Below are 23,805 nucleotides of genomic sequence, written 5' to 3' on the forward strand. Positions count from 1 at the left end.
TGGACAGGGTATTTCCATTCTCTCATGTGGTCCATCTTTTGTTTCTCTGAGAAGTTGACAGTAGGCTTTTGAGGAAACTGGTATAATGAATGTATGACACATTGTAGACCTGGGTTAGCCTAGCAACAGCCTAGTTGGATCCCACAGTCCTAAAAATGTACTTAAAAATGTATTAGTATTAATGTCATTTGGTATAGAAACCTTTAAATGGTTTCTTTAAATATTCAGTCCTCTTCAAAGCTTTATTTTCTTCAAAATAAAACTGCATTTCAGTGACCAGAGATGTGGTCAGAATGAAACAACAGACATGTTTGTTTATTTATTCATTTATTAATTGATAAAAGTTCTGAAAAAGAGATTTGTAATTAACTTTGTTTGAATAATCCATGCATTGGTGCAGTTTACAGTTCTTCTTTGGTCTCTCTAATGTTAGTGGAAGGAGTCATGACCATCAGTAGCTGGCTGGCGAGAGAAACAGTTCTTTAAAAGTTCTCCTAACTTCTCCTGGGTCCAGCCAGACATCTGGACATTATCTGTTTTACAACTCGCAACTTGAGCTAATGCTCTGTCTGTTTCCAATATACCACAGCATGATTTGTGTTTGTCTTTAACAGAAGCTGTTCCCTAAAAAATCTTGCCAAAGTACACGTTCTTCTTAATCTTAGTCTTTTGTGTCACTTTAGATTGTCGTACGTTTGGCTAAGCTGAGAAATTTTGCTTTATAGCCAATGCTAATGTAGGCTAATGGGCAGAATATGTTTCAGCTATGCAATAAGAATGCATCACAGCTACAGAAACCCAATGCTACTTTTGCATAGTTTACATTTATGTGATGTGTCTCAGATTGAATTTGACATTGATACTTTATGTTACCAGACAGACATAATCTCTAAATCCAAGCTAGTGTGAAATTGAAAAGCCAGACTGTTTGATAATATCTGCCTCAAAACAGAAACTGACATTGGAATCCAAAAAAATGAGAGTGAACTTTTCGAACAGCCTTTAGACTTTTCCTCTCACAAAGAAGGAATGAGCTCGAGAGGCAGAGGTGTATATATCTGTGTGTATACATGTGTGTGTTTTTAGAAGGCTGCTCTGAGCCAGGCACCAGGGTCTGTCGTGAAAGCATCTGGAGAAGCTTGTGTTTTTTGGCTTCAGACAGGGGCTATGCTGCCAGTCTGCACTATGGCTTTACCAGCTCTGCCCTGCTTCACCCCTTGTTCCCTCTTCTTCCTCTTTTTTGCTCCCCAAAACCTTCATATCCTTCCTTTCTCTCTGCCTCTGAAGATCCCTTCTTCTGTCTAGCCTCCTCCTTCCAAGCCAGACAGCTTGTAACAGATTTTAGGCAGAGCTTTCTCAGGGTCAGGGTTTCTTCTCTGTCTGACTGGCTTATATTCTGTCACAGTACCAGTCAGACATTCATCTTCCTGGCTTTCTCTGGACAAGCCTGATGGATTGACAAAAAGGATTCCACGGTTAGCTCTGTAGCTTCCAAAAATGTAAATGCCAGCAAATTGCTTGTCAACTCACTTACCTGTTTAACTTTTATGTCAACATAAACAGTATGTTGCATTCTGGAATTGATAGGGGGTTAAATTCAAATAGTAATGCAACAAAAAAGCAAATTTTATTGGGACAAGACATTAGTAATATAGCAGCAGTTAATAATGATTTAGTTGTTCTTTTTGACAAATTTTTGTGAATGACTAGCAGCCAAGTTGAAAGTTGTGTTGTGATACTTTTTGTGTTGAATAAAGGAATTGTGCTGTAAAAAGCAGACATTTTCCTAAGTTTCTATCATCTCACAGAGAGGAATTTAAGTATGGCAGCCCTTCTGCTCACATGCAACAGGAGCAAAGTGATTTAGCATTAAATTTGAAAACACTGGCCCTTTCCTTGGATAAATAGCTAACCTGACAGATATTTACATCAGTTGACTTGGACCAGATATGGATTTGTAAGCTTGCATTTGCAATCAGTCATCTTAGTGAGTAATTTACACCTGTAATTGTATTTTTAATTATGTCAAGTGTAACATAGTTGTTGCCGGAGGGTGCATTGTGAAGTAGGAGGCAGACTCAAGAGGCTTTGTTGAAAGTCCCAGAGGTGGATATTTATTTAAAAGTGCAGCCAGGAAATGTGCAAAACAAGAAAACTAAGAAAAAAGACTAGTCAAAATTATAGCGCAAGCCCTGGCACCTGCTGTGCCTCACCTTCTCTCTCTGGCATCCCCCAGATGACTGAATTTATAGTTGCATCCTGCTCATTATGCTGCATTCGGCCCTCACCATCCTCAGTACAGGGGTGGACACTTTAAATATCTCAAACACATCAGGTAATAAACATACATTGTCATTATGTCATTAAATTTCCCACTGCACTTGAATGCATCACTACATACTTGTTTCCTTTGCCATTCGCAAAGCATAAATGAAATACACATTAAAAACATCAGCAGCTTCCCCCTCTGACATGGTAGCTCCTCTGATAGCATTGCTGATAGCATTGACTGGTAAGATACTAAGACAAAGGACAGCAACCTACGATTAACAATGATGGAAATCTTTACTTGAATGTAATGTTAAACACAAGGAGACCCAGGATAGTGATATGTATTGACACTATTAAGTGGAATTTATGCTTAACGTAACAGGCAGTGAAACTGAAGAAACAAGGGTCAAATGGTGTTGAGTCCAGTTTGTCACATGAAGATATTCTTGTGTGTTTTCATCATAAGTCCTCATGCCACCTTCAGTATGTAGGCTAAATGAGCATATAGAAGAACTGTCCATTTGCTGTTGGGTTTGCGTTGGTACTTCTGAATTGAAATGGTCCAAATCTTTTGTTATTTTGGGTCGCTCAGCAGTTGATGCAAACATATGTTTGCATGTCTGATTTGTATCATGTTACACAGCAATTAACTCTGAGCATTTTGCTGTTTGGATTCTGAGTTAAGCTTACTGTATTTAACCTCCCTGTCAACCCTATGACACACAGTGTTATTTATACTGTTATGTAAAAAGAATGGCCATTATGTTCATCAAAAAAAGAGCTTATGCTGTGTGCAAGATGTGGCAATTCAAAGAACCAATGTTAAAGCCTGTTTCATGAGTCATTAAAAATTAGTCAGACTTGTTTTTATCTCCCTAACTAGGGTTAGGCTACTGGAATCACTACCTCCTGGGGATGTCAGATAATATTTAGGATTTTTGAACATCCCTACGTCAAAGCAGTCAGAACTCTGTTTTGCTTTTACATTCAAGGCTGCAATATTATATGAAGATACACAAACTTGGGTTACACCAAATGTCCTCAAAGAGAGTGCCTAATCATAAACCAATAACATTAACATAGTCTGACAGATAATGAGTAATGGAGGGGTTCCTATGAGAGTGTGGCATTGCTAAACCAACAGGAACAAGCCTGTTCAGGTAGCATGTGTCAGCTTTGAATTTTGACAGCCTCCTGCCACTGGCATATCATCCTATCATAGGACTCCTCAATATGTTCCCCAGTATATTGAACCAATATGATGAATTTTACTCTAGCTTTTTGTTTGATTGAGCCTATGATTTTTCACAAAAAATGCAAAAATGTGGATATGCTGTAGTTAAATGGCAAAGCTAGTAACTATTTTGGTCTCCTCAGTGCTCATCAACTAATGGCATAATTGACTGTTTGGCTTGTTAGCTTATAAAAGGTCTGATGTCTATATACTTTCAAGAACAGATGATGGTTTGTTGACCAAAATGTTTGTATTTGTGTGGTATTGTCAGCTTAGCTGAGATGCTGGAAATCATTTGGAAATTCTGAATGTACAACTAAATGTTACTTGAAGCAGTTAAGTGGGTCAGCTTCACAGACAGAACAGGTGGCATGCTTGAAACTGTTACCAAGCTAGTTTTTACTTGTTCATTATCTAGCAGGGAAGGATGGGTGGAGAGTGGGAGGAAGATGACAGACAGACAAAGATTTGGTTAATGGTTTGCTAACATGTATCTATGATTGTGGTATCTCATCATTCTTTTAACAGTCAAGCAAGTGTTGTGGAAGGAAGACTAAGTGCATTTGTGTGCAGTGCACAAGTGTGTTCATATGTGCCTGTTTGTGTAGCATAGACACTGGTCAGTTTTTTCCCCAGATTGGTGTGGGTGGACCATTAACAAGCCTCATTAGGCTGGACGCCAGCATGCAGAAACAGAGTAGAGACAGGTCCAGCGTCTAGGTCAGCAGTCTGCACTAATAGCCTAGCATATGGAGAGATGGTAATGGACCACACTGGTTTAGTGGCAGTTTAGAATAAGAAAGTAGTTGTAAGTTTGAAATTGAGGAGCAGCCTAAAAACCCGACTGTTAAACCAGGTCTTGACTGAAAGCATGCCTTTTATGTTTCAATCGTGCCAGTAAAGCTAGCTATACAGGATTGGCTTCACAGCATGAGAAAAGAAGTTCACTTTGTGCCAAGCTGAATTTGACCTGGATCTCAACAGTGACTTTGACCATATTTTGTTTATTTATCTGTTTATTCATTCATTTATTTATATTTTGCTAAAATGACTTAACTGAGCTGTACATTATGAAGCTCTTAAGCCATCATTGATAGTGTTTCCTCTACCATAAGCAGTGGTGGGTTCCCCGCCCACCACAAGAGACAGGGCTGCCCACCACTAAATCTGGGCACTTTGTGCAGAGTGTCATCAGATAATTTTCAATTAATGCCATAAATTTAATATCATGCAAATCTAGGGTTGCCATCCCATAAAATATAGAATGATTCAGTAAGTGAAAGGTTACGCTGTGTCTAGACTGCCAGCATCATGTCAGCATTGTGCTCACGAAACAACATCGTCCATGTGAGACTGAAGCGACTATATACCTCTTGTGTCATGTTGGACACACATTTCAAAGTGTAAATCAAGCAACAAAGGAGCAGCCAGTCTTTCTGTGCAGTGTAGAGTTCTCTGGACCTGTTGGAACCCACTGGGTTCATTAAAAAAATGTAAGTAAAAAGTTACTTTAGCCTATATAGCTCTGTGTGTGTGTGTGTGTGTGTGTGTGTGTGTGGTGTGAGTGAAACCGTGACTCTGTGGGACACTCTCTTTCTCTCTCTCTCTCTCTCTCTCTCTCTCTCTCTCTCTCTCTCTCTCTCTCTCTCTCTCTCTCTCTCTCTCCCCCTCTCTCTCTCTCTGTCTCAATCTCTGTCTCTCTCTCTCTGTCTCTTTCTCTCTCTCTCCCTTAGCAACAGTCAAAAACAGTCAGCTATGCAGTGTTTATGTGTATGTGTTTTGTGCCATGTGTAATGATGCGTTTTGACTGTGTGTAAAGGTGCTATTATTTCTAGACAGCTCTATTTCCTTTCAATATTGTATTAGTCGTGATGTTATACTTTCTCCCACTCTGCATCCAGCATTGACCAAGTCAGTACCATAGTGTGTTCTGTGGTGCAGTGTTTCCTCTAGTCATGTCACTTCTCCTCATTAGCATCACATTGAATTTACGCCCCCCTTCCCGCGCACACGTGCACACACACACACAGGTTTCATGTGGTGATGAGGGAATGAAGACTGTTGAAGAGAGTCTAATAGATTCAATAGCTGGTAGAACCTCATTGATTTTTTTTTTTTTTTTTTTTTAAATAAAATGTGACCCTGTAATGTGAGCGAGACACAAACTAAGCTCATTTGAGTGCCATATACACAGAAAAAAGATAACGTGGCATGGCATCTTGGAATTCAAATGTTCCATCAAGGTGATCAGACAAGACACTGCAAAATTTTGCCTGTACATTTAATATGAGGGGAACAATATCTTGCTTGTGTGCTTTGGCTTCAGACTTTTTTCATTAAGCATATTATGGGCTGGCCTGGCTCATAATTTTATCTAAAACAACTGCAGATTTTCTCTTTGGCAGACCTGGTCCAAGACTTGAGACCCAGCTAAATCAATTCATGGTGCCATGGTGCCATGGTGATACAAAGGTGGAAATAAAAGTGTGAAAGTTTAGTGGTCCTGATTACATGCAATATCAAAAGACTACACAAGACCACACAGACAGAATTCGTAACAAGTGTTTTTGTTCCTCCGTTTGCAGAATTGGCTGCTGCCCCTGCCCTAGTTCTTACAGGAAATCCAGCAAGCGTCTATATGGAGGAAATTAAATGTGTGGTGTGTGTGTGTGTGTGTTAGAAGCTGCCAGAGTGCCTGTCTGTGCTGTCATGACACAAGACACTCTTGTTTACCTTAGTGTTGAACTCTGCTGGGTAGTATTTAGTTTATTTGTGATTTTTGGTATGCATCCATCCTCTGAAGCTGGATGAGCATTATAAATGCATATCACCTCGGTGTCTACTCCAGTGATTTGCATTCATTATGCAGTACTCATTGTGGCATCTTCATTATTTTCACCTGTGCTTTTCAGAGGCTTGTTAGAGTGTTTCTGATGGCCCTCAAACTTAAATTATCAATCAGTTACACCAAGAAAGCTGGTGTTTTGCTTTTTCTCCCAGTGGCTTTGACAGTCAATTTAAACAAGCTGAAAGTTGTTGTAGAGGACATGAACTGAGTTCTTCCATTTAATGCAGGTTTTTTTTTTTTTGTGCATCAGTGAATATTGGCGAATTTGGGGTGAGTTGATTACAGCTTTTATAAATGAACTATTTTGTCAAAAAGGTTAAGACTTCTCTAAGCCTTGAACTTTGATCTTTCAGTTAGCCCCAAAATAAATAGAACTGAAATGACTTCATCATTTTAAGGCTAACAAAACAAACAAAACAACAACAAACAAAACAAAAAACAAATTCAGTTAAATATGTGAAAGATGACTTTAATTTTGACTGTGTTGCTGAACAGTTTTTATTGACAGTTTTTGTCGCCTAGGCTCTCATGTAGATTTTAAGTGATGTAATGGGATTTTCTGTCCTAATTGTTGTAATTTACCAAGTAACCAATATGGAACCTGGATAATAAAGCATAACTGAACCAGGCAGGAACCAAAGCAAGGGTTTTTCCTGGCTTAGAAGGAGGCTTGGTCGTGCCTTAGCGCAATTGGTCTGGCTTTGTTGTAATATCAAAACTAACATCCATACCGTTTTTATTCTGTTATGCTTGAATAGGCAACAGTTTTATGCAAGTGAGAGACTATATAGCTTTTTAAATCCAATTTTATTAATTTTCCATGGCTAACAACATTAGACTGTCAACTTTAAATAATCACTTTATTTGTTGTTATTTGTAAGTGGCTTGAATCTTCTCTTTGATTTAATGATGCCCTCACAGTTTCATGTAGTTACTAGTTTATGAAAAGATCAGCCCAGTTTGTCCATAAGCCAGCCAACAAACAAAACACTAAGTATGTATTTAGCTGTCTCATTAGAACATGTAAAATTCTTCAGCCGGTAATAAAGACATGCAGTAGTCCAAATGAACAAATTTGCCAAGTGTGTAACAACAAGAGGAAAAATCAGTTTCCTCAATTTTGAGATTGGGCTGAACGATATGAAAAAAAATGTTGCAGTTAATTTTATAGATATGTAATATATTTTATGATCTACTGTTGTATTAGGAATGATAATATTTGCATTACAATTTTCATTTTCTCTGAGAAAGCTTTTAAAAATGATGGTGTGCTTTTTGCTGGGGTCGGCACCAAACAAACGTGCAGTCTTACATCTGGAAAATATAATCTGTATGCCACATTGTCTCTGTAGCACTATAATACTTTATTTACAACAATGTTTTGTCACAAATTTCACCTTTATAGTTGCAGCTTTTACAATTTTGATATTGCTCTTGGTCATACTGTGATTTTGAGAGCATTTCGATCAATTATTCAGCCCTAGTTTTAGACACAAAAATGTTACTTTTAGATTCATGAAAGCGTTTAAAAGTAATGGAATCATTAATTTTAAGAAAACCATTGCTTGACTTGTGTAAGATCACACTCAGCAAGCTCAGCTTGTTCAGTGTTCTGTGTTTGGTCAGTGTGTTTTCTCCCAAATGTTTAGTGGCAGCCTGCTACAGCATTCAGCTCTTTTCATGCTCATTCATACTCATAAACAGTATGCTGAAAAAAATTTGAATTTGAATGTAAAAGCTCAACAAACAGCGAGTCGTGTAGGCCAGTATCTCATCAAATCTCTTTGTGTTATTAAGATTGTCCCAACAAGAATGACATATTAAACACACCTAGGTAAACAATGCAACTTTAAAAACTACTCGAAAGTAAGGCTTTGCAAATTTACGTTGAGGTAGGAAATGATTTCAGCGTGTTTATTTGGCTTTAAGGACACACACAATATGTTTTGGCAAAAGATTTCTAAATGTAAACAAAACCATGTGTGTTTACAAGAAAAACTACATTGGGTAACTTTTTAAAAGGCTGAAATGATGATTCCATAGTTTCTAGCTTTAGGAGTTGGCAAATGTTTACTTCTTAGATCCTGAACAGCATGTGAATAATTTTCAAGGGAGCTTGTTGAGTTAGGGCCGGGGAAGGCATCCATGTAATGTGCCATGGAGTCGAGAGTCTGCAGGTTTTCATTCCAATCAAAAACTACACCAGGTGATTTCACTGATTAGCTCCTCCTGCTTGAAAGTGAGCTAATCAGTGTATTCACCTTGTGTAGTTTTTGATTGGAATGAAAACCTACAGACTCTTGGCTCTCCATGGCACATGGTTGTCTACCCCTGAGTTAGGGGGACCATTTGATTATGTTATTGGAACTAGGGATGCGCATTTCAATTAATTTTATAACCGAGTAACCTAGCCTGGGCCTACTCGAGTACCCGAGTAATTAGGTTAAAAGGGGATACATAAAATCGTTCATATACAGCGCATCAATATACCCCTGTTTAATCGAGGAGAAAACTTTTTTCAGAGTCATCGTTACCTTGGTGGTAGACTGCTTTCATGTTTTATCCATGTCCGAGTAAATAAAATAAACGTGTAAATGCTTATTTATTATGCATAAATGTGAGTGTGGCGTTGCGTCTCTCAATTAGCTAACGTTACATCGCACTGGGAATAGCATAAATCAGTGTGCAAGGCAGCGGGTTAAATGAGCTCTGTTTGTTAAAGTGAGGTTATTTCACAGACACGACTATCCCAAAATGCATTGACCAGCATTACATTCTAGACTAAATTTACCCGTCCATTGCAACTCTTTGTCCACTTCTGTTTGCTGTTTTTTGCGTGCAGCTTGCCTCAACAGTCAAAGCAATAAGGGCGTTCCCTCTTTTCTTGTCGTCTTTTTCTTATGACTGGAATCCAATTATATTACAAGAGTTGTGCTTAAATTTGAAATTTGAGAATCACTGAACAATAACGTTAACGTCTCAGAATGTTTTCTAACAGATGCGATAGCCTCTCCCTCCCTGCTCTCTACATTCTTCTTAGCTCTAGCATATAGGCAGGGCCAACTCCATAGGCTTGAAAAGTTCGATAAAAATATGCTTTTACAAAACTAACCATATTATTTGATCCAAAAATGTTTAACATCAAGAATACCCGACCGATGACATGATTATGTAGTTTGATCCTAAGCTGGACTGGACACTTTTGTATGCTGTGGATAACCAAGTAGTAATTTGTAACCGAGTTGCAAATTCTCCCCCCGGATAGTTGGGTACCCGGTTAACCCCGCCCATGCCTAATTGGAACAAGTCTTTCATCCTGCCATTTTACGAAAAAAGATGCTTATAGGTTTTTGTTGCTGTTTTGAAGTCTGTTCAGAGTAACCCATTTAGGAAACGCCAACACCTGCTGCACATTTCAGCAATTCACTCAACTCCTGCTCAAAGCTCCTCATGAGGTTGAGGATTGTAAATGATGCTGGTGATCTTGATCTTGGTAATTAAATCACCATAGAAACCAGAGTAATCACACACACTAGCTGGTCCTAGATGTGCTATGGTATTTGTCAGAGTGTGTCTCTGTGTGTGTCTCTGTGTGTGTGTGTGTGTGTGTGTGTGTGTGTGTGTGTGTGTGTGTGTGTGTGTGTGTGTGTGTGTGTGTGTGTGTGTGTGTGTGTGTGTGCACGCAGGGGGGACTAGTTTTTAGTGTTTTCATACATAGCTGTGTTGATTAATAATTTTATGCAGCTAGCTACTTTGTTCAGGCCACTGTTGAGGTTGCTGTAAGAGGAATTTGTTCCCGGCCACAGAACACATGCAGTGCATAGTTACTCTGTGCACTGAATGGTGGTGTGTTGAACTTAATGGTAATAATCTCTTTATTAATCTCTGTAGGCTGGATGTCTTTTAAGTTTCCCCCTTTCAGGAAGATCAGAGGTCCAAAGCTGTTACAGAACAGCATTGTTTGAGCTGGTAGGAGTTGAGTGTCTTGCTCAAGGACACTGTAACAAGGTGCAGTGCTCACTGCCTTAGGGTTGAGTCTGAGTCATCTGGTGGAAGGGTGATCTCTCTCACCTCTAGGCTACCTGCTGCCATGCTGGCCTACATATAGTATAGTGCATTTGAAGGATTGACGGGTAGATACCATTCTTCCCAAGTATTTATTTATTTATTTTTTCCTAGTTCAAGCAGATGCCTTTGGGGAAATTTAGTGGGTCTAAACAGAAAGGGCTGGCGGCAGGAGATTTTGGGATTTGTGCTTGACACTGGTGCTTCCAAGAGGCACTGGATGGTTTTTAATGCTGTCCACATGGCTGGTTCAGACCCAGGTGTCTTTTTTTATGTCGCCTGCTTACTGTGCTGTCTTTGTTTCACACTCTCTTGCCACCCTCTATCATTTGCTCCCTCTTCCTAACCCTTCCCTAACACCCCCTTCCTTGGCCACTTTTTCTTTCATCATTCCTTCTGTCTCTTTCTCTCTCTTTCTACCTTTCTTGCTCCTCTCTATATCCACCCAGACGAGGCCATATTGATACTGAAGCAAGTCCGTGCCGTATTGCAAACCCCCTCCAGGCGTTATGGCAGTATTATTTTGGGTGATCTATTTGCTCCATTAGTCTCTGACAGAACCAACCTGTAAGCTGAGCCTGTCATCCCGCTGTAGATGGCAGTGCCTCCATATGGCTGAGCCAGTCTGTGTGCGTTGAAGGGAACGTTAGACTCCTGCAGCCACTCATGGTGACTGTTGCACTTAGCATTGCAGAGAGAGAGATTTCCACAGTGAGTGGAGAAGCCACAGCTGTGAGACTTCCATACTGTGAACATGATGATGATAGTGATGAGGATGATGATAGTAGTGGTGGTATGATGATGGTCAGGTTGATGTAGCACTGGACAATAAAATGATATTGATAATATCTCATTTAAATTTTCCTTGTTTTCAAATTAAAGCAGGCTCGATAACTTGATGATGACCACAGCATGTAGTTGCACACAAATTCAAGTACAGTGGAAACCGCTTATAGAGATCACGATTACCATGATCAACAGCTGTTTAAACCATTTGCTTGTTGTAATGAAGGAGTCTGCTCACAGTCTGCTTACAGTGTACATTTTGGGTCTCCTCATACATGAATAAATATTTTTTTCAAATACTTTTTAGAAATGCACTTCCACTGCCAAGCTGTTAGCATTTAACTTAATATTTGTGTTACTGACGTTACTGTATTTGTGAACAGCACATTACTGTTTTAAACTATAGCCTGATTGTAATTTGAAATAAAAAGCCGACCCCCAATCAAACGAATAAAGAAAGAAAAGAAAAGGAATAAAGAAAAAAATAGGTTGTAATAATCATCCGCTGATTGTGATCAATTCAGCCTGGATGGACCTGATCACTTTTGGGTTCCACTGTAGTTGCAACTGAGAAATTATTTTTACATAAGCTTTTACTGCTTTGTGATTTGTATTTGTAGATGGTTACAGTGTTGAAAAATATGACCAAATTCTTTTTTACTGTTGCAAGACAACTTCTGAACAAAATCTGACCGATGTGTGTTTTTTTTTTTTTTGTTTTGTTTTTTCCAGGACAGAATGCGTCCTCTAACAAATACTGATTTTTACTTAGGCCTTATATTGTGATGGAAATTGATATTACCTGATTTCAGTTAGGGCATTCATACTGGTGATTGTCAGGTTATATTTCGGCTTCAAGAAATTTCTATGGTGTTCATGAAGCTGAAGATGGTGATAATCATGGCCATGCAGATGTCAGGTCAAGCATAATGATGAGTTGTATTCAAGACAGATTTTTGGGGGCGAGCTGAGCACTTCATCATAATTTGGCTAACTTTACAATGAGCACCTCATTCATTACGTTTTACATTAAAGTACCTCTCTCTCTTTCAGATCTACCAGAGAGCCCTCATTTGCAGTTCATCGGCTTTGACAAGATACTTGGATTTTAAGTGAGTATCCAGTCTTCCCTCTTGGGTTCGAGGGTCTGTTACAGCCAGAAATTGCTGCTATCCATGAGCTGGTACTATTCACTGTGGGCTGAATTAACCATGCAGCACTGGTACAGCCGTTGTCAAGGTTACTGTTCTCCTGTCGTGCAAATTCTTTCTTGAAAGGCCTCTGGGGTTCTTGCAGTGAATAACCTTGTATTATAAAGCTGTTACCGGAGAAAGAACATCATTGTTAGGCAGTGTCCTTGTCACTGCCTCTGTTGAAAATTTGCTGATGATGGTCATTTGGCAACCATCATGTCTGGAGACACAAGGTGCTCCTTTCAAATCCATTCTTTGACAAATGACCTGCCCTCGTGTTTTCCTCTACATATTTTTTCTAGTAATTTTTGTGGTTTTCTTGAGAATTTTTTTCATCAAACCACCTCTGTGGTTTTATGAAAACTGCACTGATTTATTTATTCTCCCTCCAACATGGTTTGGGCAGTGAAGTAGAAGTAGGCGAAATGAAAAGGGGGTAAACACTACTACTATGACTGTGCTGTTTTCCCATTCTTATGTAACTTACATCAGTTTTTATTTTACTCACCAGGATGAATAATATAAATTGTCATTCAGATTTATATCAACTTGAAAAGCATATCCACCTGCCTGCAAAGCAAAAGGTTGGCAGACTGAATTTAGATGGGTTTATACTCAGCTACATTTGTTTGTGTTAAAAAAGGCAATTTATTTTATGCATGTTAGTCTTCTTGTCTCGTGAACTTGTCTCTGTTTTCTCTATTCTGTTCTTTTCACAAAGTCATGATTTGTAACAGTGTGGTGCCAGCTGTGTGAAACATGGAGTTGCTCCTTAGAGAATCAGCTGTGAAACAAAGTAGGCCTATTATAGGAAGCAGTCAAACTTTGTGTCTGAAAGTGTACAGTTTGACCTGCGGACATTTTGGAGATTAAGAAAGCTCATTTGGGTGTCAAAAACTCAAATACTCTGTCTAATCACATATTAGCCTGGTTGTCCTAGTTGAAAGATTGTGATGGATTGTGAATCTGAGTAGTAATCCACTTCCAGCTGAAAAGTGGTGAGTAGGTGGCCCTTATCTATGAGATTGAAATGGCATGTTGTGTTCCAGTAAATGCTTCCCTCTCCCTTCCTCCCTCTCTCTTTCTCTCTCTCTCTCTAAATCTCACCTCCTCCTGTAGCCAACTCTAGCAGCACTGCTCTGCTACCCTCCCACACACACACACACACACACACACACACACACACACACAGATACAGACACTGCTAACTTTCACACAAGCACCATGAGGGAGAAGACTAGGAATGAGAGATGGTGGGGAGAGGGAGAAAGAGACAACAGAGAAGGTGATAAAGAGAAAGAAAATAGAAAGACAGGGTAGAGAGATCAGATTGCAGGTGAAGAAAGAGTAGGTTTTGGACTTTTTTTATCAGTTAAAATAAGTGGTGCAAAAAGCTCGGTCTCAATTTACCACCTGCCAAGTGTCAAATGCCACACTGGCTGGTACATTTTGGAAACAATATTTCAGTCCCTCTTTTATGTATAGTCTTTGGTCTTAACTCCACACAAAGCAGACTTCTATTTTTCTGCTGCCTGGGTGAAATAACCTAATGCTATGTGGTGACACGTAACAGATGTGAGGTTAGCTTCGCAAGCCAGACAATTCTCACAAGCAGATCACAGTGCAACTCTCACCTCCCTCTGCATTTGAAGACTAAGGGGAAGGGCGGTCCATCCACAAAGTAGACAGTCAGTCAACAATCAGTTTTTGAGGCTGATCCATGGGGGAGACATAAGAGAGAATTAATTTAAAAGAAAAGGAAACAACAATGACAGTGATGGATTTTGGCAGTATTGCCTCTGGTAATGAGGCTATTTCCTTTGTTTTTCCAGGGTATAAATGCATTTAAAAAGGAACAAATAACTACCCTGAAGGCATACCTCTTTGGTGGAAGAGATACTTTTACTTTTTCTTCCTACTGGATTTGGCTCCATTAGCAGTGAAGAAAACAGCACAAAGGGAAAAACCCTGTACATGTTGTTGGGTCTCCATTGCACTGATGGAGGACCAGATCCATGAATGTTCAAAACTGGGTGTCACAGCCATGCAGCTTTGTGTTAATAATGACTCAGATATCATCCATGGACATTGCCAGATTGTTTTCAGTAGTGAAGAATCGTGGCTGCTGAATCATAAATGAGGGAACATGCACTCATCACCATTGTATCAAGAAAATCTGAATGAGATCCCTTTAGATGAAACTGCTGTGTGCAAATGGTAAATATTGCTCCCATGTTAAGCTACATCACATTATTTACCACCTAGTGGCACATTGTTTCTACATCATAGCACAAGATGACAACACCATCTAGTGATATCACTCTTTGAGAGAGGCATGCCAGATGTTTCTCACAGTGTGATCAGTTATCAGATTTCAGATGAGGACAAAATATATTGTACAAGTTACTGAACAACAAGTTTTGAATGACAACTTCAGTTAGGACCTCATTTTAAACATGTGTAACCTATTTATATGAAAAATATGAGATTATTAATTATAAGAACAATTACCTAAATATAATTCTAGCAATTATTTATTGTTGTTGTTGTTGTTGTTGTTGTTGTTGTTGTTATTATTATTATTATTATTATTATTATTATTATTATTATTATTAGTAGTAGTAGTAGTAGTATATTTTTTAAACTGGCATTTCCCAGGTTATCTGAAAATGTACTTTTGGACCTTAAAAGACAATATTAAAATCAGAACAAAATACTTGTGAGCATGGCTGTACTGTCCAGTGAAATGATTTTTATGTTGGAGGGACCAAGCCTGGTGTGGAGGAGGGAATGCATGAGTCAGACACATAGCTGGAGTCCAACTTATAGATATACGATAAAGTGCTGCTGTAGTGACGCAGCATGTGTCTGAGGTTACTGTGTAGCCCAGAGTAACCACTATAGCTTACACCACTGAACAAGTGTTATTTCAGAGAATGAAAATGCAGTTGCTTCCATTTTTATCTGTGCTCTGTTAGCGTGGAATTAATAAAAACTTCACAATGCCGCCAAGTGCTTCAGCAGTCTATGCAGACACCCTCCAATGTAGAACTATTAATGCTTTTACTGCCTTGGCCAACTGTGGTGTAATAACAGCAACAGTTGTGACACAGAATGATAAATAAGCCTTAAGACCAAAGGGGTATCCTACTTCTAAAAAGAAAAAAATTCAAAAACACAAACTAGACAGACTGTGTCTGTATCTGTCTGTGTTATGACTGTACAACATGTACAGTACAGGCCAAAAGTTTGGACACACTTTCTCATTTAATGTGTTTTCTTTATTTTCATGACTATTTACATTGTAGAGTCTCACTGAAGGAATCAAAACTATGAATGAACACGTGGAGTTATGTACTTAACAAAAAAAGGTGAAATAACTGAAAACATGTTTTATATTCTAGTTTGTTCAAAATAGCCACCCTTTGCTCTGATTACTGCTTTGCACACTCTTGGCATTCTCTCAATGAGCTTCAAGAGGTAGTCACCTGAAATGGTTTTCACTTCACAGGTGTGCCTTATCAGGGTTAATTAGTGGAATTTCTTGCTTTATCAATGGGGTTGGGACCATCAGTTGTGTTGTGCAGAAGTCAGGTTACTACACAGCTGACAGCCCTATTGGACAACTGTTAAAATTAATATTATGGCAAGAACCAATCAGCTAACTAAAGAAAAACGAGTGGCCATCATTACTTTAAGAAATGAAGGTCAGTCAGTCTGGACAATTGCAAAAACTTTAAATGGGTCCCCAAGTGGAGTCGCAAAAACCATCAAGCGCTACAACGAAACTGGCACACATGAGGACCGACCCAAGAAAGGAAGACCAAGAGTCACCTCTGCTTCTGAGGACAAGTTCATCCGAGTCACCAGCCTCAGAAATCGCAAGTTAACAGCAGCTCAGATCAGAGACCAGATAAATGCCACACAGAGTTCTAGCAGCAGACCCATCTCTAGAACAACTGTTAAGAGGAGACTGCGCGAATCAGGCCTTCATGGTCAAATAGCTGCTAGGAAACCACTGCTAAGGAGAGGCAACAAGCAGAAGACATTTGTTTGGGCCAAGAAACACAAGGAATGGACATCAGACCAGTGGAAATCTGTGCTTTGGTCTGATGAGTCCAAATTTGAGATCTTTGGTTCCAACCGCCGTGTCTTTGTGAGACCCAGAAAAGGTGAATGGGTGGATTCCACATGCCTGGTTCCCACTGTGAAGCATGGAGGAGGAGGTGTGATGGTGTGGGGGTGTTTTGCTGGTGACACTGTTGGAGATTTATTCAAAACTGAATGCACACTGAACCAGCATGGCTACCACAGCATCCTGCAGCGACATGCCATCCCATCCGGTTTGCGTTTAGTTGGACGATCATTTATTTTTCAACAGGACAATGACCCCAAACACACCTCCAGGCTGTGTAAGGGCTATTTGACCAAGAAGGAGAGTGATGGAGTGCTGCGGCAGATGACCTGGCCTCCACAGTCACCGGACCTGAACCCAATCGAGATGGTTTGGGGTGAGCTGGACCGCAGAGTGAAGGCAAAGGGGCCAACAAGTGCTAAACACCTCTGGGAACTCCTTCAAGACTTGCAAAACCATTTCAGGTGACTACCTCTTGAATCTCATCGAGAGAATGCCAAGAGTGTGCAAAGCAGTAATCAGAGCAAAGGGTGGCTATTTTGAAGAAACTAGAATATAAAACATGTTTTCAGTTATTTCACCTTTTTTTGTTAAGTACATAACTCCACATGTGTTCATTCATAGTTTTGATTCCTTCAGTGAGACTCTACAATGTAAATAGTCATGAAAATAAAGAAAACGCATTGAATGAGAAGGTGTGTCCAAACTTTTGGCATGTACTGTATGTTCAAGAGATGTCCAGCAGGTCAGCACTACGCTTTGTGTGGTGGGAGGTAGTTTAGGTTGCAGTGAAGACTGATCTTTTGATGCTGAGCCCCCACAGCAGTCGTCAAATATATGCTCATCATTCTCATATACAGTTATAGTAGGTCCATAAGTATTTGGACAGTGGTACAATATTCATCATTTTGCACTTGTACACCACCACAGTGGATTTGAAATCAAGATGTGATTGAAGTGTAGACTTTCAGTTTTAATTTAAGGGGTTGAACAAAAGTATGGAATTAACTGTTTAGGATTTACAGCCAGTTGTATACATTGTCACCCCATTTTCAAAGGCTCAAAAGTACTCGGACAAACTATACATAAGATACATAACTGTAATTATAAAGATCAGTGACTTCTTGATTACTCCATTTCAGATACACTTTGGTGGTGTACAAGGGAAAAATTATGAATACTGTGTCACTGTCCAAATACTTATGGACCTAACTGTATTGAACTTTTGTTTTTAAGTAACAGTATTCCTCTTACCTAAACGCATGCTTGTTTCTGAACACCCATCAGTCTTTGCCTAATCCTGCTGATAAGGTTACAGTGAATGAGATCAAGGAAGGTGTCGTAGATGGGGTGTGATGTAAGTTTGAGAAAATGTACTGTAAGAGATTTATCAAGCAAGCATAGACTAGCATCCTTTTACTGTTGTAGATAGGAGAAAATGATTTATGCGGATCCCCAATAATTAAGCATAAAGAGTTTCACCTTCTGAAATGGATGGCATGTAATTTGACCCAGCTAGGCTTTTAGCGAGGTTCAGATGATGTGAGGGTTGAAAACTCTTTGAGATCACATAACCTTCATGTGCAAAATAATGTTAATGGAGCCCATTTTAAAGCCTTGGTGCAACTAAAAGATATTTTTAGCACAGATTTCAAAAGCTACATGCAAAAGCATAATGGGCTATTTTCAGTTTCAAGCCTACTGAATATTTTTTATTCTGCTGTCATCTGAAATTTTTCTGATAAGGTTGCCTTACAGAAAAATGCCCACTGAGGAAGGACATCTAAGAATTAGAAAATTCTGCAAACATATTCCCTGTGGGAATAGTTTCAGAGGTAGGGAGGGTTATGCCTATAGAACCGCACCCTTATATTGTTGGCCAGTCCAATGACTCTCACACACACACACACGCGCACACGCACCCGCACATGCACACACACACACGCACACACACACACACACACACACACACACACACACACAGCTGTAATATAAAATCTCCCAATTACCCTCAGTCAAGAAGGGGCCAGCACTGACAGTGAGTGTCAGGTGAGATGGCAACCAGTCACAGTGGCTGAGGGGAAATAATAGTCCCATTCCTCTCTGTCTGTTTCTCACAGCAGGGAAAATGGATATAAATTCTGTTCTTTGCTTATGCTCAGCAAAGACAGTAACACAGTAAATATAATGGATTACAGTTTCTTTCCACACAACAGTAACCATCATAGAGCAGAAGTTCACACATCTTGCACGTGCCCCACAGTTCTTAGTTCTTATTTTTTTGGGGATTCTCTCAATAATCTATTCCTAAAATTCATCTCTGAAGATGATATATGGTACTTTTACAATGGCTACATGTCTGCATGGCTCAGTTCAGTGGAAATAAATATTGTCTGTATGGAAAAGTTTGAATGGAGAACCTGCTTGCAGCTGTGTGTTCATCCCTGTTTTCCCTATCTTGTTCTGGCTCTAGTATGTAGTGGAGAGCCTTGACAGTTAGTGATTGCAGTACAAGTCCAGATGTAGTAGTGTGTGTGTAGTGACAGTGTACTTTGAGGTTTTTGTATCATTAAGGTCTGTTCCTGCTGTGGTCTCTGCCAGCTCTGTTAGCACTATAGAGAGAGAGGAATAGATAGATGGAAGGATGGATAGATGAATGGAGAAATAGGGAGAGGGGACAGTCTTGATTGATTGACTGGCTTGCTTTCTGTATCTATCTCTCTCTTTTCCACTTTGACTCTCGGCATCTCCACTCCTCCCACACGCTCTCACATTGAGTGAGGAATCAATCCTTCTCGCTTTCATTATCTCTCTGTTTCTCTCTCTATCACCCCCTCTGGCACTTCATTCTGACCATTCTGTACCAATCGAATACTCTCGCTGTGGGCACAAATGAGTGTGTCTTCAGACTGCAGCAGTCATACCCCGTCCTCATTAGGCCTGTTCAGGTGGCCTGCCTCATCCTGCCTCATCCTTCTCCTGTTCTAATTGGACGAGAACGGTGGCCTACCTGTCAGTACAAGCTCCAATACAAATGATGCAATTTCCTCTTCACCCCACAGGGATTTCCTGCACGGTATAGGTTACATAATGGCCTCTGAATAACCATCGGTCATTGCTGTCCAATGACATCTAATTTCTAGCAAAAGAGTTTTGCTGCCACTGTTTTTGTTACATTAAAGGCAACAGTTGCTATGCAGAGGGAAACTGTCCACGTTGGGAAATGAGCTATGCATGTCATCCTTTCAGGCTAAAGTAACACCACCCCTTTTTTAGGGTGAATATATCCACAATTTTGTAATCACAATTGATTTTCAAGCTCAGACAGTTGCACTAGTATGGATTGTGTATAATCTGTGTCATTTGTTCTTTTCATGTTCAATTCAGTGTCCAAAAAACCCCCCAAACAAACAAACATTTGTTATTTTGCTATTCAAAATACTAATGTGGTGGTGAACTCCTTCCATATCATGTCATCTTCCTTGAGAGTTATGCATTTTTCTCAAGGTGGCATCACTGTGTTGATGTCACCTTGTACTTCTCTTGAGTCTGATCACATGGGGAAAACCCAAATGTGGTGGATGGGTCTGAGTTGAGGAGGAACAAGCATAACCCATATGTATTGTAACCTACTCTGTATGGTATAAATCCTCAACTCTAGACTATAAAGATACTGCATAGTTTACAACAAAGAGTATGTTCCAAGTGACAAATAGCAATGTGTGGTCACGAACAGAGTGAGATGAGTAAACAGGCACACTGCTGTATATAGTGTTTTTATAGTATTTCTCTAGTCATTCACAGTAACATCGTAGCTCCTGAAAGTAGGCTACACCCCCGATCAAGTTCATGTTGACTCTAAACAACAAACTTCAACTCTACTACAAATACACTTTTTAATATGGAGTGGTGTAACCTGGGAATGGAGCTGGTAATCTGACTGAGGGAACTATGCCTACCTACTTCCACTCTCAGCATCTTCTCTCTTCCAAAAATACCTGGCCTTGACCGCATTGTGCTTACTTGCTGCTAACATTAACAGTTACATAATGAAATCTTTACCCTCAACATAGGTATTTAATTGCAATTATTTTAATTGAAATGATAAAGATTACAATACCAAGGGAATTAATCAGCAATTATAGTTTTTGGGTTAATTGTGGAGCCTAAGGTAGTATTATTTCAGTGTGTGTATGATCCTCAAATTGAAATAAGTGAGTATGCACACTTCAACAGTGCAAGACAAAAAACTAAATAAAAAAATAAAAATAAAAAATCTCCTAAAACCACTTATGTGTAATGTCTAATGTATGCAGCCTGTTTTGTCATGCACTGTTTTCCAAAAAAGGAAATCAGTAGCAGAACCAGTTTTAAGATATCTTTATTTTTCCTTGGAGATAGACCCCATTCACACTTCAGAGTTTTTGGAGTTACCAGCTCTGTTCACTGACCAATCGCTCCCTCCAGTGAGGCAGGAAGTGGCTGAGATGTGTTTCCTGTTGGAGCCTGAGACGACTTCCTTGGCTACAGCACAGGCTGGCAGACCCTGGGTCGGAAGGCAACAGGAAGGAACAGGGTTTCCCTGCTGCACAATCACTTCGTTGTGCCGATGCTGTCACAAGCCACCTGAATTAAAGCTTGTACTTCCTGCTTAAAGTTAGGACTCTCAACTACTGGCACATGCTACAAAGAAGGCCTATCATAACAATATCATGAATTTAGTATAAAAAAAAAAAAACTATTTTTTCTGTGTTCTACACAAGTGAAAACCTGCCTAGAAGTGAGGTCATTTGATTATCTTGTTTGTCTTTATAGTGTAATTTATTTCCCAACAATTATTCAGAACAACAGAAATAAGCAACAACCATGGATAAAAGACTCAAAAACTAAAAAAGCTCACTAAAAACTTAATCTAGTAGGCCTATATATTCACATTGTAGCTAATATGTCTAGTACTCAGTGGTGAACCACTAGTTCTTTGAGATGTGATCACTCAGTAGCTATTGTTGAAACTAAATGTTTTTCTTTTCTTTAACTTGGCCTTTCTGTTTCAACATCCACTAAACATCAGTTTGTTTTTATATCTCTCTATCTTGTATCAGTCAAAGGATTTTTTTGGTTGTCATCCCTACAATAATTACCATAGGAACCAAGGGGTTGGTTCGTATTTTTTTTTTTTTTTTTTTTTGTCTTGCATGTAGCCTATATTTAAGTACATTTGAGAATAGCCTGGGGCTAAGTGGTCTTTTAATCCAGGATTTAATCAACATTTAAAATGGCAGAATTTAGCCCAGGGTTACAATGTGTTACTCTGGGCTTGTCTCACAGTGTTAGCATTACTAAGAAAATTATGGAACTGTAGTCCTCATCAAATGTAGCTCCACCAACCTTGTGCTTAGTCATAAACCAAAATGGCTCCCTTGTGCACTCTTTCACTATTCACCATATTGTGTTTGTCTTATATTTAATTATTTTGGGAATGACTGAACAAAGTTTGGGACACAATGTGAAAAATCCTTGCTTAAAAAATGCACTGGAATTTCAAGTGATGCTGCTGGACTCAACTAATATGGAGCTCAACTCATCTCATAAACAAAACAAACACTCAAGACAGCAGGTTGTATTGATTTTTGAAGTAAATTGCAAATAAATTGTTCTAATCATGTGAAAGGGTGGTTTTGTCAACTAAGTAGGCAGCAACCAATCAGTGCTCATCTCACACACAAACAAAAAATCCTGCTCCGACAGTTGTCTTTCAACAAAACACACATTGGAGGATTGTTTCTCTACATAGCTTAACTTTGTGGAATAAATTATGTATTTAATGTACCTAATCTATTCAGGTGGAATGCAAAGTGTGAATTAATCAGACTGCTAGTAGACTTGGCTGCTAATATTTATTTGGTTGTAGTCTTTATTCTTTCACCAACCCATTGTGGAGGCTGGAACACTAAAAGCTGAGATTTTATTGAAATAAAGCCTTACTTCGTAGATTAGTTATTCACAGTATAGTGGATAATGAGTGATTTTGGACACAGCCTAAGGCCTGGGATCACTCTGGATTTAATGTGCAGTCATCAGTAGAGTTTAAACTTGAGCTGATGTATATTCAGAATCATGCAATGTATATTTCCTTTTGCCTGATATTACTTGACATTGGATTGTGTTTTCTTGTGATTTATTCCATGCTGTTTTCAACATATGTTCTGCACAGCTGAATTTGAGGCTTTAGAGTTTAGATCTCAGTTGGGAATGTGAGGAATTCCATTGTGGCTTTGTGCTCATTTCCCTTCCTCATTTGTCTTTGTTGTTCCTGCTGTCTGTCATCCACTGCCTGTCTACCCATCTATCTGTCCTCTTCTCTTTTTATACAGAGAAACCGGATGTAAACAGGTGCATCACAGTAAGAGAGTAAGCTGCTGTTGTTTCTCAGTCCTGCTCAGTCCTCTCTTTACTGCAGTGCTGTTACAGTACACTGTCACCCACGCAGAGCAGCGCCATTTTGGTTATCTACAGCTCAGTTCTGAATGCTGTTATCAGTGGGTTTTTCAGTGTAGCTGAGGTAGTTACATTTGCTTTGAGGCAAATGATTTCTAGATATCTCCATTTGCTATATAATAAAGACTTGTCTCACATGAACTCAAATGTCCACTGTATGTAGTAAATTGAAGTTAACCTTGTCCCACTAAATTGATATAGAGCTAATGGAGCTATAATTACAGTGTGGAACATGTGATTGTCACCTATATTCCTTCTCTCTTCCTTCATTCCATATCTCCCTACATTTTTTGACTTGGTCAAGCTAATAATCAAGGATAATGTTGCTCTTTCTGTGTTTGTAAGTGTAATCCAGAATTCCTTGTTCACATAGAATTGTAAAGGAATGGAGAAAAATGTATATATATGTCACACAAAGTGCAATTCATGTCAAGTTGTCTCAGACAGTTAGTCCTTCTTATCAGACACCTAGTTGTGCAACCTGAGAATGAAATAATGAAGTTTTGATAGCAGCACTGTCCCTCAGGGCTAGCCTCACTGGCTCCTTTTCTAAGGAGACTTTAGTTACATGGTTTCTTTTTGGTTCCTTGTATTTCCCCATGTTTTGTCTCTTTCTCACACTTGCTTTCTTCCTCATTTTGCCTTTAACTCTCATCACTTCATTTCATTCAACCCATCTGTCCCTTGTGCATCTCTTTCCCTTCTCCATCTCTCTCCCTGCTCCCTCTTTTTGCTCTCTCTCTCTCTCTTTCTACAGTACATCTGCCCCCAGCCA

At 39.3% G+C, this 23,805-nt stretch overlaps 1 protein-coding gene across 2 annotated transcripts in view; it reads left to right on the forward strand.

Annotated features, from left to right (window-relative positions):
- Nucleotides 1-23,805, forward strand: part of sipa1l1 (signal-induced proliferation-associated 1 like 1) — a 108,951-nt gene that overhangs the window by 23,085 nt on the left and 62,061 nt on the right. For both annotated transcript variants that reach the window (XM_030047167.1, XM_030047168.1), the window contains exon 2: nt 12,258-12,316. The gene's annotated coding sequence lies outside the window, so the exon portion shown is untranslated. The remainder of the gene's footprint in view (nt 1-12,257; nt 12,317-23,805) is intronic.

The sequence above is a fragment of the Myripristis murdjan genome, chromosome 24 (genome assembly GCF_902150065.1).
Source record: "Myripristis murdjan chromosome 24, fMyrMur1.1, whole genome shotgun sequence".
NCBI classification, from domain to species: domain Eukaryota; kingdom Metazoa; phylum Chordata; class Actinopteri; order Holocentriformes; family Holocentridae; genus Myripristis; species Myripristis murdjan.